This window comes from Anabrus simplex, chromosome 3 (genome assembly GCF_040414725.1).
Source record: "Anabrus simplex isolate iqAnaSimp1 chromosome 3, ASM4041472v1, whole genome shotgun sequence".
NCBI lineage: Eukaryota > Metazoa > Arthropoda > Insecta > Orthoptera > Tettigoniidae > Anabrus > Anabrus simplex.
Genome location: NC_090267.1, coordinates 342,288,957 through 342,301,540, shown reverse-complemented (window position 1 = coordinate 342,301,540; position 12,584 = coordinate 342,288,957). Strand labels below are relative to the sequence as shown.

At 38.9% G+C, this 12,584-nt stretch overlaps 1 protein-coding gene across 1 annotated transcript in view; it reads left to right on the top strand.

Moving 5' to 3' along the window:
* Positions 1–12,584, top strand: part of LOC136867314 (uncharacterized) — a 47,362-nt gene that overhangs the window by 4,052 nt on the left and 30,726 nt on the right. The gene's annotated exons all lie outside the window — the stretch shown is intronic.

Below are 12,584 nucleotides of genomic sequence, written 5' to 3'. Positions count from 1 at the left end.
AATCGAATCACAACAGCAGCGAGCTCACGGTACGCGAATGCCGAGTGGCGCACTCTTGGATCAGTGAGCCACAACACACACACTGTTATTAAGAGAACCCTGGACATTGGCGAGGAGCCGATGTTCCGCTGCCAACGGGACATAGAAAGTCATGGCTAACTGAAATAATCGTACGCTTGTGGCTTTATTACGGACTCTAACTCTCAGCTCAGCAAATAGTACACTCAGCTGGGTTTCCATTAAAAAGGAGGTATAAATAACATTTCATTCATTTTGCAGTGTTATAAACAAAGTTAAACCATAATTCCGAAGTAATAGGATAATTACAGGTTCTTCTATTTATTGGGTTAATGAATCTTGGTATTATAACTTGGTTGACATTCGAGAGTTAATTCAACTAAACTGTATAGCCTCCACTATGACTATGAGCCATGACAATGATCACTATGGTAAAAGCTGCTCTGCACACTCTCAGTTCAGATATCGCATCATTGCAGAATAATTAAGTCATAGAATAACGAGATCGCCGATTGCCCGTGGCGGATATCTTTCTTCTAATTCTGTGCACTGTTTAATAGATTTGTCACCGTTAGGGGAGGCCTTGTAACAACAAAACGTGATGCGAACAGGTAGCTGCAGGTGAAACCTCAAACTGAAGCCTCGATGACATGCATAAGGAAGCAGTTGACAGAATGAAGACCAGATAAGGACAGTGAGCATTGAGTGTTGTTGCTGTTATTTACCAGTACACCCGATGCAATAGAAACGGTAACTAAAATTTCCCGTGTATCGGATCATTGTATCAATTAATTAACGTGTTCGGAATCGGATATATTAAATAAAATGAACCGAATATCCCATCACTAGTGGGAAGAACTGGCTATTGCTACACGACAAAGCCCCTGCACTTCGCTTTGTGCTTGACCAAGAAGAATGGAATTGAAAATAAAGATTTCATTCCGCCGGTGATGTCATCGCTGTCACAAGAGATTCCGTAAATGATTTTTCTGCCTATATCACTCAACAATGCTCTGAAATGCTGTACTAAGTTTGACAAACTTGTACCGTGGCCAACGGAGGCTATTTTGAGGGGCGATGGGGAGATGTGTAAGTGAACACTGTGTTGTTTGGCTGCGTACACACTGCTCACTCGTCCATGAATTTATTTATTGCGGCAGGTTCATAACTTTGACGTAAATGGATTACTAACATTTCATATGAATGTAAAATAACATTTATATAGGGAATTGAAGGAATCTTTCAATTTCTCGTCAATATCCTAGTCTAAATGTTTTAATGGATAACATGTTGTAGAACATGCATCGCCGTCCGCGGTGATCACACATCATTTTAATAACCATGTCCCTCCTTTTGTGATGTCCAGGGGACCATCATGAGTCGCAGTAACTCAGTGTATCCTTATCTGGAAGACGGACGCCAGGACATGAATGAATTAAATGGAACCAACTCCCATTGACCGATGAATACTTCCCACAGCATATCACAATAACAATACGTTTTTCTAATGAAAAGATAACTTTTTAAACAACGCAGTACTGAAATACTGACACAGATACTGCGCTGCCAAAATAAACGTGGCATCGATACTCAACTCTTGCCGAAGTCAATAAAATAAGGAGACATATTTATCACTTATAATAACATTAAAACACCACGATCAGGTGTCGGTCTTCAATCAACAAAGTTATAGATATAATAATAATAATAATAATAATAATAATAATAATAATAATAATAATAATAATAATAATTCCATCATTGATTAGAAACTGCACAGAAGAATTGAGACACTTAATCTCCACCCTCTCACTTACAAAGAATTACATAAAGCAGCAAAATTGGCCACTTGTCCTATAGTAAGGAATTCCTTTGGCATGGGCCATTCACCATATAAAGAGCACTAATGGAAATCTCCTACTAATAATTTTCATTGTTCATTTTTATAACTTTATTTGCCATATTGGACCCCTTGAGTCTTCCATGTACAATCTTTCTTTGAAGGTTGTACTGTTCGATTCTTCTTATCTGCCCAGTACTTCTTCATCCGCCCTGATCACCGTGTTGTAAATTCGTCTGAAATTCTACAGGCCTTCCGTGCTTCATTAAAAATGAAAATTTATGATTCGTAATAAGGGAGGTAATTTTGTTCTTTTTGCCTTCATCTATAATTTCGAGTCTAACTGTTTTGAGATCCTTTTGAATTTCTTTGATCCAATGCCCTCCTGTCTTTCTTTCCGGATTTCGCATCACTAGTTGACTTAACATCCTGTTTTATGATTGACAGTTTATGTAGCCTATAGTATATATCGTATAAATATCTGCCAATTTCATTTTTCAAAATTGTATGTATATACTGTACCATCGTGTATAGAGCATACGTTCATATGTAATAAATAGCACGGAGAGAGAGGGGCGCGTTGGTCTAAGCGGTTAACTGTCAGCTTGAATTTGCATTTGGAAAACGTTGGGTTCGCATCTTACTCTCAGCAGCTCTGAAGATAGTTTGCTGTATTTTCCCATTTTCACATGATGCAAATGTTGAGGCTGTACATGATTTGAGACCACGGACTCTTCCTTCCCGGTCCTAGCAATTTCCTATCCCATCACCGCCAAAATATCTGTGTGAGATTGTACGATATATAGACTCGAGCGATAAAAAACTGTAAGTTCTACTCGATATAAATGCCGAGTTTTTGTCTGTTTTAGCGGATGTGGAGAAGGTGTCCACGATAGAGGTGTTTACCACCGAGAGCCAGAATGTAAGTAGAGGAGACTTGTACTTTTTATCACTTGTTACCTCATTTGAATATTCCTTGTGCTATACAGCATTACAGCCATGTGTCTGTACTGTATTTCAATTGGACACACCAAGCCCCCGAATGTTGAACTCCTCTTGCATCTTGTTGTTACTGCCTGAAACGCGTTCCTGTTGGAAACATCCATGATACCTCCAGAACAGTCTCTCCACCCTTGAACCTTGGTTCCAACAGTGGACAATCAAACTTGTGTTAATAAGTTAAGAAATGTCATGCGACATTATTGGGAACGAGACAAGGCAGGCTCGAGTGGGGGAGTTACATCGATGAAGTCACCGGATCGTCCCGAGTGTCACTCTTGACCGAGGACACATATATCGCCTGCACAAGTAAAGACCCTCAACCATCGCCCGCACAAAGATTCTACAACCTATTAACCCTAATATTACACAGTGAAAACAGCCTTACAAGAGAAATCAGGCTCTTCCTGTACACTTCACATTTGTGTGTGATATCGGAGGACGCTAGCACTTAATTGTTTTCTGGGTATGGTACAGGATCTCCAAAACCGGGTATGTTGCCGTTGATGCTTTCACGGCCCATCATTGTTTAGGAAGCCTTTCAGGTGGACAGTCGAGATTTCTTCTGAGGACGCAGAGCACAGTTCTCTGCGAAACGTAAAGAAGTTCACCTTATTTTCTTGACACAGCATAAGCCCACAAGCCTATACAGCACCGGGTATGATGCTTGTTTTCTTTATTATTATTATTATTATTATTATTATTATTATTATTATTATTATTATTATTATTATTATTATTATCTATATATTTGAAATACTAGGCTGAATTTACATCGATTTTCTGAAAACGGTTTAATCGATTGACATCGTAAAGTATTATGACGTAAGCAATGTGTCTTTAAAAGCGTAAACCTACTTGCCGTAAATTTTTAATTATTAGAGGATAATATATTATTCTTATTTTCCAATGTGCTCGCCAGTACTTCAAGGCCACCTGGATTGTTGTAGCGCTGAGGAATACGACGTGAGAGAGGAGTTGGAATTGGGCAATCATTCATGCAACAGTCGGACGTGTCTCTGATCAGCTGTTCCAGTCTGTGTTGTGTTGACGTTGCAGAGTCTCTTAGTCGACAAGAAGCTATTTTTCTCAATGTTACTGTCGCTTTGTAGCTCTCCCCATATTTTCTTGCTGGAAATGATGATGAAGAGACCTAAAAGGCTTTTTCCCCGTGTCGTAATTTTAATACAAAATCTGTTATCTTCTCCACTCAGGTAGTTAGCGAAGTGAGACGACCCTCCGTGACATACTAATGTGCTAATTTTTAATTTTAATTTTGGCGTCATGGCACTGATAGCAAACCAAGAACAACGTTCAATTATTAATGAAATTCCATTCCGTTAGTTAGTGAAGTGAGGCGATCCTCCGAGCCATACTAATGTGCTAATTTTCAATTTAGATTTAGCTGACATGCTACACATAATTAGGAACAACATTCAATTATTAATGAAATCATTGACGTGCTTCAACAAATCAACACAAGTGTCAATAATGCATTATTGATCGATCATCCTGGGGCACTAGAAACATATTTAGGACATTTTTTTTGCTACTTGCTTTACGTCGCACCGACACAGATAGGTCTTGTGGCGACGATGGGGCAGGGAAGGGCTAAGAGTGAGAAGGAAGCGGCCGTGGCCTTAATTAAAGCACAACCCTAGCATTTGCCTGGTGTGAAAATGGGAAACCACGGAAAACAATTTTCAGGGCTGCCGACAGTGGGGTTCGAACCTACTATTTCCCGAATATTGGATACTGGCCGCACTTAAGCGACTGCAGCTATCGAGCTAGGTTATTTAGGACATATATTAGAAAAATGCTTTAATTTAGGGCTTCATGCTATACCAGTAACATGGACAGAAATAATCGATGTTTTGCTACCCAGTAGTTGAGCATTGCACAATACATTCAAAATTAATCTAAATTTAAATGAGGGTTCGGTGTCTGATTTAAATTAAATTGAAAAGCAGCTGATAATATTCGATTAGCACGGCTCAATATGGCATGAAACCCCAATGGCAAATTATCATTCTTTAACGTGCGTGAATCGTCTTCTAAAATATAATAGGTAACGACATATCATTCTTTCAGTTGGGGATATTATTATTCTTTGGGTAGATTTCATAAAGCTTTTGCCTTTTTTGCAAAATGCTTAGCACCAAGTAATTATTTATATATAAATGTATTAAATACCCACTTTGAACCTTCTTAAAAATACTTCGCTTACATAATAATATGCTGGAAGCGCACAAACAAATACATGAAATTCACTGATTTATTTTCAAGACATCAGTAACAGGGACTACCCATCACTATTGTGATGAATTGAATGTTATTGAACTACCAACCAGAAATTCAGCACATGATAGTATCGTGATTGGAGTTTAAAAGCAAAACGTTCACATCTCCGAAAGATGTCATAATTTTATAGAAAGTTAGAATTATTAATTAAATAATTTGAAAATCGCTGGGCTTATAACAGGAAGTTCAAAACCATACACTTCCTTCAACGGATTAATATTAAGGATGAAAGGTAGCTACTTAAATTTCCTACATAATTCTTGAATGCATTAGAAATAATGGTTTGATTTCACACATCCTTATCCCATATATGGAACCATAGAAAACTAAACGTTTCCCAACGGCTCCTAAACGGAACCACATTAAGGCTTTATTGTAAGAAGTATGTGCGAAAATTGTTTAGATTTGGAAATAGTAAGTTAAGATAAAGCTGGGCAGGCTTTAATACACTCGAATTGATTTAACATCAGAAAAAAACATTTCCATTTTCTTTCAAGAGGCATCAGTTTCCATTCGCTTCGCCGTTTTTTAAAATCACGTTCAATAAACCTCAAGGGACGTGAAGGTCTCTTTACGTTAGCCAGTTTTCAGCCATGGCCACGTAAATTGAGAATATCAAGAGAGCGATGTGGTAAAGTTGCAAGAGTGAAAAAAGGTAACTATACAAGGAATGCACCGAATAAGTGGCTGCGTGGTTTGAGTCACGTAGCTATCCGTTTGCTTTCGGGAGATAGTGTGTTCGAACTCCACTATCGGCAACCCCGAAGATGTTCTTCCTTGGTTTCCCATTTTCACATCAGGCACATGTTGTGGCTGTACATTAATTAGTGACGTGGCTTCCTCCTTCCCACTCCTAGGCCTTTCCTATTCCATCGTCGCCATAAGACCTATCTGTGTCGGTTCGACCTGAAGGAAATAGCAAGAAAAAGTGTTGTGCCAATTGAGCGGCAAAGTAATAGATTAATTAATTAAGTAGTCAGGAATTGTCTAGGTTTTGCAATCAATATTAAAGTTACCTCCTTTCCGCAGTTTGTACATTTAACACTGCTGAGAAGAATAGATGTAATAACCAATCCTGTACTGTAATATTACGCAGAAAGAGAACATTTACAGATGTTGATATAATTTCACAGGATGCTAACTATGTGGAGAACTTCAATCAATCCATAAGGCCACTTGCGGACGAGAGTGGGAAGTACATAGGAACAAGTGATGGTAAGTTATATAGTTAATACTATAAAACCATTTTAACAGCTACATCTTAATTCTCATCTTGGCGATGAATAGATGACTTCATCATTAAGTTACCTGTTGACCCGCTTATCAATACTTTGTAGTTTTAATACATTACTATAGGAGTCTCCGTGGCTCAGACGTCAGCGCGTCGGCCTCTCACGCTGGATACCGTGGTTCAAATCCCGGTCACTCCATGTGAGATTTGTGCTGGACAAAGCGGAGGCGGGACAGGTTTTTCCACGGGTACTCCGGTTTTCCCTATCATCTTTAATTCCAGCAACATTCTACACTCTCATTTCATAGCATCTGTCAGTCGTACATAAATCACTTTGGGAGTGGCGAACCCATCGTACTAATAGCCTATATCTGCTCCATTCATTCCATCCCTGACCCGGTCAATGACTGGAAAACAGGTTGTAGGTTTTCATTTTCACAATACCACACATAAATTTTTCAGCCCACTGAAGAGCTTCCTCAGTGCGTTTTATTAGATCAACCCAATATTGTATACGTAATACTGTCATAAGACACAGTATCACTGTGTTGGTCTATAGCGGAAAGGTTGCACCTTGGGATGGTTCGGTGACAGTACTTCGCTCTTCGCAGTAAGAGACTGTTGCGTTCAGGTAGCACAAGCAGAAAAGAAGGATCAAGTGTAAAAAAAAGGACAGCAGGAAGGCGATCATTCACCGCCTACGCGACTGAGTTTCGTGGTAAGAACTGGTTAGCGTTACACAATGACGACAACGACGACGACGTCGACCCTGCACTTCTCTCTGTGCTTGTTCTGAAGTGTGGATAAATTCACGAGCAACAGGATGCAATAATTTCGCAGTCTGAACACAATTACGCATGTCCGCTAAAGGAAGCGTTTCAGGCGATAAAATCAAAATCGTGCCTATCGTCATTACAGGGCAAAAAGGAAGCTGATGCTTGAACTGTTTGACCAACAGGAAATTGAGCTGATCGAGTTCATTCACAAGGAGCAACTGTAAAGAAGAACGACCGTCTACAAAATTGAATTCGTCGTAGGCGTCCTAAACCGTGGTGTGGGAAGTAGTGTTGGCTACTGAGTGTATTGCTTCGAAGCAGTGCATCGATTCATTCGCAGTCCGAGTGAATCGAATCACAGCAGCAGCGAGCTGACTGGTACGCGATTGCCGAGTGGCGCACTCTGGGATCAGTGAGCTACAACACACACACTGTTATTATGGGAATCCTGGACATTGGCGAGGAGCCGATGTTCCGCTGCAAACGGGACATAAAAAGTCATGGCTAACTGAAATAATCGTACACTTTGGCTTTATTACGGACTCTAATTCTCAGCTCAGCAAATAGTACACTCAATTGGATTTCCATTAACAAGGAGGTTTAAATAATATTTGATTCATTTTGCAGTGTTATAAATGAAGTTAAACCATAATTCCGAAGTAGATAGGCTAATTATAGGTTCTTTTATTTATTGGGTTAATGAATATTGGTATTATAACTTAGTTGACATTCGAGGGATGATCTAGATGGTAGTGAGTGTAAACATCACAGAGCTCTTTAGCTCTGCTGAAAAAGAGATACATTTTATTCTAACAGTGTTAAATACGGATAAAAGAGCAAATAAAAACATGTGTGATAAGGTTTTATCTTCAGTGAATAGTATTAAACAGATTCTTGATGTTTATAATGAAGAACTGACAAAGGTAAACAATACTCTAACCTCACAAATTCACTCAATCAAACTAAAACATATTCTAGTGCTGTTGAACTCCCCAAACCACGGCAAGACATTAATGTACAAACTAAAAATGTCGTGATGATGTCACCAATGGAGGATAGTGATATTAAAGATTCAGAACAGACCCTGAAATTGGTACAGGCTACAACAAAACCTACCTCAATTAACATTGGAATCAACAACTTTAAGAAAACCAGAAACAGAGGTATAATCATGGAATTAAAGAATAAAGAAGGATGTGTAACACTTGTACAAACTATTGAAATATCTAGTTCTAAATTATGTGAAAAAATACCTTTAAGGAAGAACCCCAAAATTATTATCCATGGCATTGATGTAAAATTTATTGAAGAGGAACTCGTAGATGCATTATTAAACCAGAATCCTCATGTTAAGACAGTATGGAAGAGGACAAGCAAGACATAATTAAGCATGTAATTAGAAGGTCAAGAACTGGCAAGAGTAAGTGTGCAATAATTGAGGTTACTCCTAAGCTTTTTCAGGCTATAATAACTAGTGAAAAACTCTACATACCTCGTAGGTTATACCCGGTGCAGTGTTAATGAATATGTATCTGTGATTCGTTGTTAGAGATGTTCTGGTTATGGTCATTTTTCTTCCGACTGTAAAGAACAGCTAAGATGTTCTAATTGTTCTGAATCACATGACTTAAAGGTTTGTCCTAAAAAACAAACAGAATCCATCAACTGCAAGTTACACAATCAGAAACAGATTACATGACAACAACACGTTCTAATAAATACTAATCACCCTGCAACATCATTCACATGTCCAATATATATGAAAGTAGTAGATATTATTAAATCCAAAATTAATTATGCCTAAACTGAATATTTATCACCAAAATTTGCATAAATCAATCGTACCAACGCATAAACTTATATTTAATTCAAACTATAAGAGTGTTACACAGGAGGATATAAATTTGCTTTGCATTCAGGAACCCAATAACAGGAAAAACAAGATTATGGGTTTCGGACATGGCAGTTATATAAATCACTTTGTAGATAGTAATCAAGAAGAAAGAGTTCGAGCTGCCATCATCACAAGATATCAAAACAGCCTTCAGTTAATGCAGTACTGTAACCCTGACAGAGTTCTTCTCTGCATCAATTTCGACAGCAAGGAGGTATATGTATGTAATGTTTATCTTGATTCTGCAATCGACATTGGGATATCACTGGACGAGCTCCAAATTATATGCTCGGAATTAAAAGGGAAACCTCTTCTCATAACTGCTGATATAAATGCTAAACATGCAGCATGGAGCAGTCCCGTCACAGCCAAACGTGGCAAGCTATTTTACGATTTCTGTTGTAGTAATAACTTTTTCATTCTTAATAATGGAGATGAGCCTACATATGTCCGTGGTGATTATGAAAGTTACATTAATGTGAGTACTTGTAGCTCTGCATTTTTTCAGTTTAATCCGGAGTGGACTGTAAGAAGTACAACAACATTTTCTGATCATAGACTTATAGAAATAAAATTGGAATCTAATCCGTATAGGATTATGCCAACTACCTCAAAGTGTTTAACTCGATAATACAAAACCAAAAATGTCAAATGATCTCATTTTCAACGCTCAGTTAAAACAAGACTAGCAAACGTCTCTGAAAAAATAAAGAAATGCGCAACATCAGAAGAACTTGACCAAGTAGTCGATAATTTAACAGATGAGATCACAGCCATTTGTGATGCCCATCTCCCACAGATTTCTGAAGGACAACCGAAATAAATCCAAACTTAGTAGAATTGTTGTGGTTGTGGAGATGAAGAAACTGCAACTCATCTTATTTTTAATGGTCCGTTCTTCAGCAAAGCTAGATATATTTTGGAACAACACTTAAATTGTTGTACAGTAATGTTTGTTAAACCTATTTTTAGGATATTTCACAAGATTTGATGTTTGAAAGATTGTTTTAAATTTATGCAGTTTATTTTAGAAAAAAATTAAGGATAGTTATACATTTCTCCCAGTTTAATTAATTGTGTGTGTAATCACTCACTTCAAAAATTTTGTTTTATATATTTGTAATATTTAAGGTAACTAGTTATAACCTACAGCCCAAATATGCTAGACAAACTTGGGCTTTTTTCATGGATAATAAATAAATGAATAAATAGTTGACATTCGAGTGTTAATTCAACTAAACACTACAGCTCTCACTAGACTATGAGTCATTACCATGATCACTCAGAAATATCTTTTTTATATTGGGAAGAACTGCTCAGCATTCTCTCAATTCGTATATCGCATCATTGCACAATAATTAAGTCACAGAATCACGAGATCACCGATTGCCCGGGGACGGAATATTTTATTCAAATTCTGTACACTGTTTAATGGAGTTGTCACTGTCATGGGAGGCCTTGTAACAACAAAACTTTTTGCGTACAGGTAGCTGCAGGTGAAATCAACCTAAGCCTGAATGACATGCATAAGGAAGCAGTTGATGGAATAAAGACCAGATAGGAGCAGTGAGCATTGAGTGTTGTTGCTGTTATCTACCAGTACACCGGATGTAATAGGAACGGTGACTAAAATGTGCCGTGTATCGGATCATTGTACCAATTAAGTAACGTGAACGGAATCGGATAGATTCAATAAAATGAATCGAATGTCCCATCACTAGTAGGAAGAACTGCCTATTGCTACACGACAAAGCCCCTGCACTTCGCTTTGTGCTTGACCAAGAAGAACGGAATTGAAAATAAAGATTTAATTCCGCCGATGATGTCATCACTGTCACAAGAGAATCTGTAAAGTATTTTTCTTCCAATATCACTGAACAATGCTCTGAAATGCTGTACTAATGTTGACAAACTTGTACGGTGGCCAACGGAGGCTGTTTTGAGGGACGATGCGGAGATGTGTAAGTGAACACTGTGTTGTGTGGCTGCGTACACACTGCTCACTCGTCCCTGAATTTATTTACTGTGGCAGGATCATACCATAGACGTAAATAGATTACTAACATTTCATATGAACGTAAAAGAACATTTAAAATAGGGAATTGAAAGAATCTTTCAATTTCTCTTCAATATCCTAGTCTAAATGTTTTAAACAATTATGTTCATATTTTGCATCTAAAGCTGAAATGTCAATTTTAAAATTTGGATTATAATACTCTGATAAGTATATGACATTGAAAAGACAATTCATAACCTTCAAAGGATGACGAACGTTTACTATACTACTGTCATTGAGGTTTTTATTTGTTTTAATGGTACCCAAAATCAAGATAAATACACTGCTGTGTAATACGTAGGGACGAGATAGATAAACCAACATAATATATCAACTACACGGTGGAAATGCATGAAAGTGTTGTAACTTGTTGCCAGAGGTCTCCAAACGAGCATAGAAGCCTGGCGTTAGGTCAAGGCGACTATGGCGCCAAATGGGACTGTTTCCAAAAACGAAGCATTTTAAGGAATGGGACAAGACAGTGTGATTGATCAGCGAGCTGTTACGATGAACAGTGGTGGTGCTATACATTAAAACATGGCACGGAGATAACGTTTGGATGACTTCACACTGGGAAGAGTCATCGGGGAAACTGGAAGGAGGACGAAGTGGGACTAGTGTAGCTCAGGAGTTTTATTGTTCACAATATTGTTACACGTGCATGGAGGGCATTCCGGACCGCAGGCACTGCTGCGGAAAGGAGAGGAGAGGGTCGACCACGGTCAAATACAGCAGCTAATGACCGCTACGTTGTGCAACAAGCACGAAGAGCACGTCAATCAGCGAGTGCATTGCAACCATATTTACCAGGACTGCAAGACACGCAGCCGCACTTCACGGTGTCATGGTGACTGCATGAGGGTGGTCTGTTTGCCCTACGACCTTTACGTTGTGTTCCGTTGACACTCGCACATTGGTGACACCGTATGCGATGGTGCCAAGAGCATCAGGTCTGGATAGAAGTTGGGTCGCTTGCTCTTCCCAGATGAGAGCAGATTCAGACTGAATAGTGACTCCAGATGAACCCTCATCTGGCGAGAGGTGGGAACACGTAATGTACCCAGGAACATTGTCAAACATTATCATTTTGGTGGTATAAGTGTTATGGTGTGGGCGTACCGACTTCCAAACCCTTGAACGTGGTACACTCACCAGTCAACATTATTGTGTGCAGGGTACTCCTTCCCAATGTGCGTCTTTCCTGGGGTAAATTCGGCCCTGATTTCATTTTTATTCATGGAAATGCACGACCGCATCGAACAGCGCAAGTGTAGCAGCTGTTGGAGAGAGTGGATATTCGGCGAATGGACTGGCCTGCCCGTTCCCCGACTTAAATCCCATCGCTGACGTGTGGGACATGTTTGCAGACATCCATACACCAACGACCATCCAGCAGTTCTCAACCGCGTGGGTGAAAGGATGGAACGCTCTAAAACAAGAACGCTTTACCAATCTTGTGGCCGGGATAA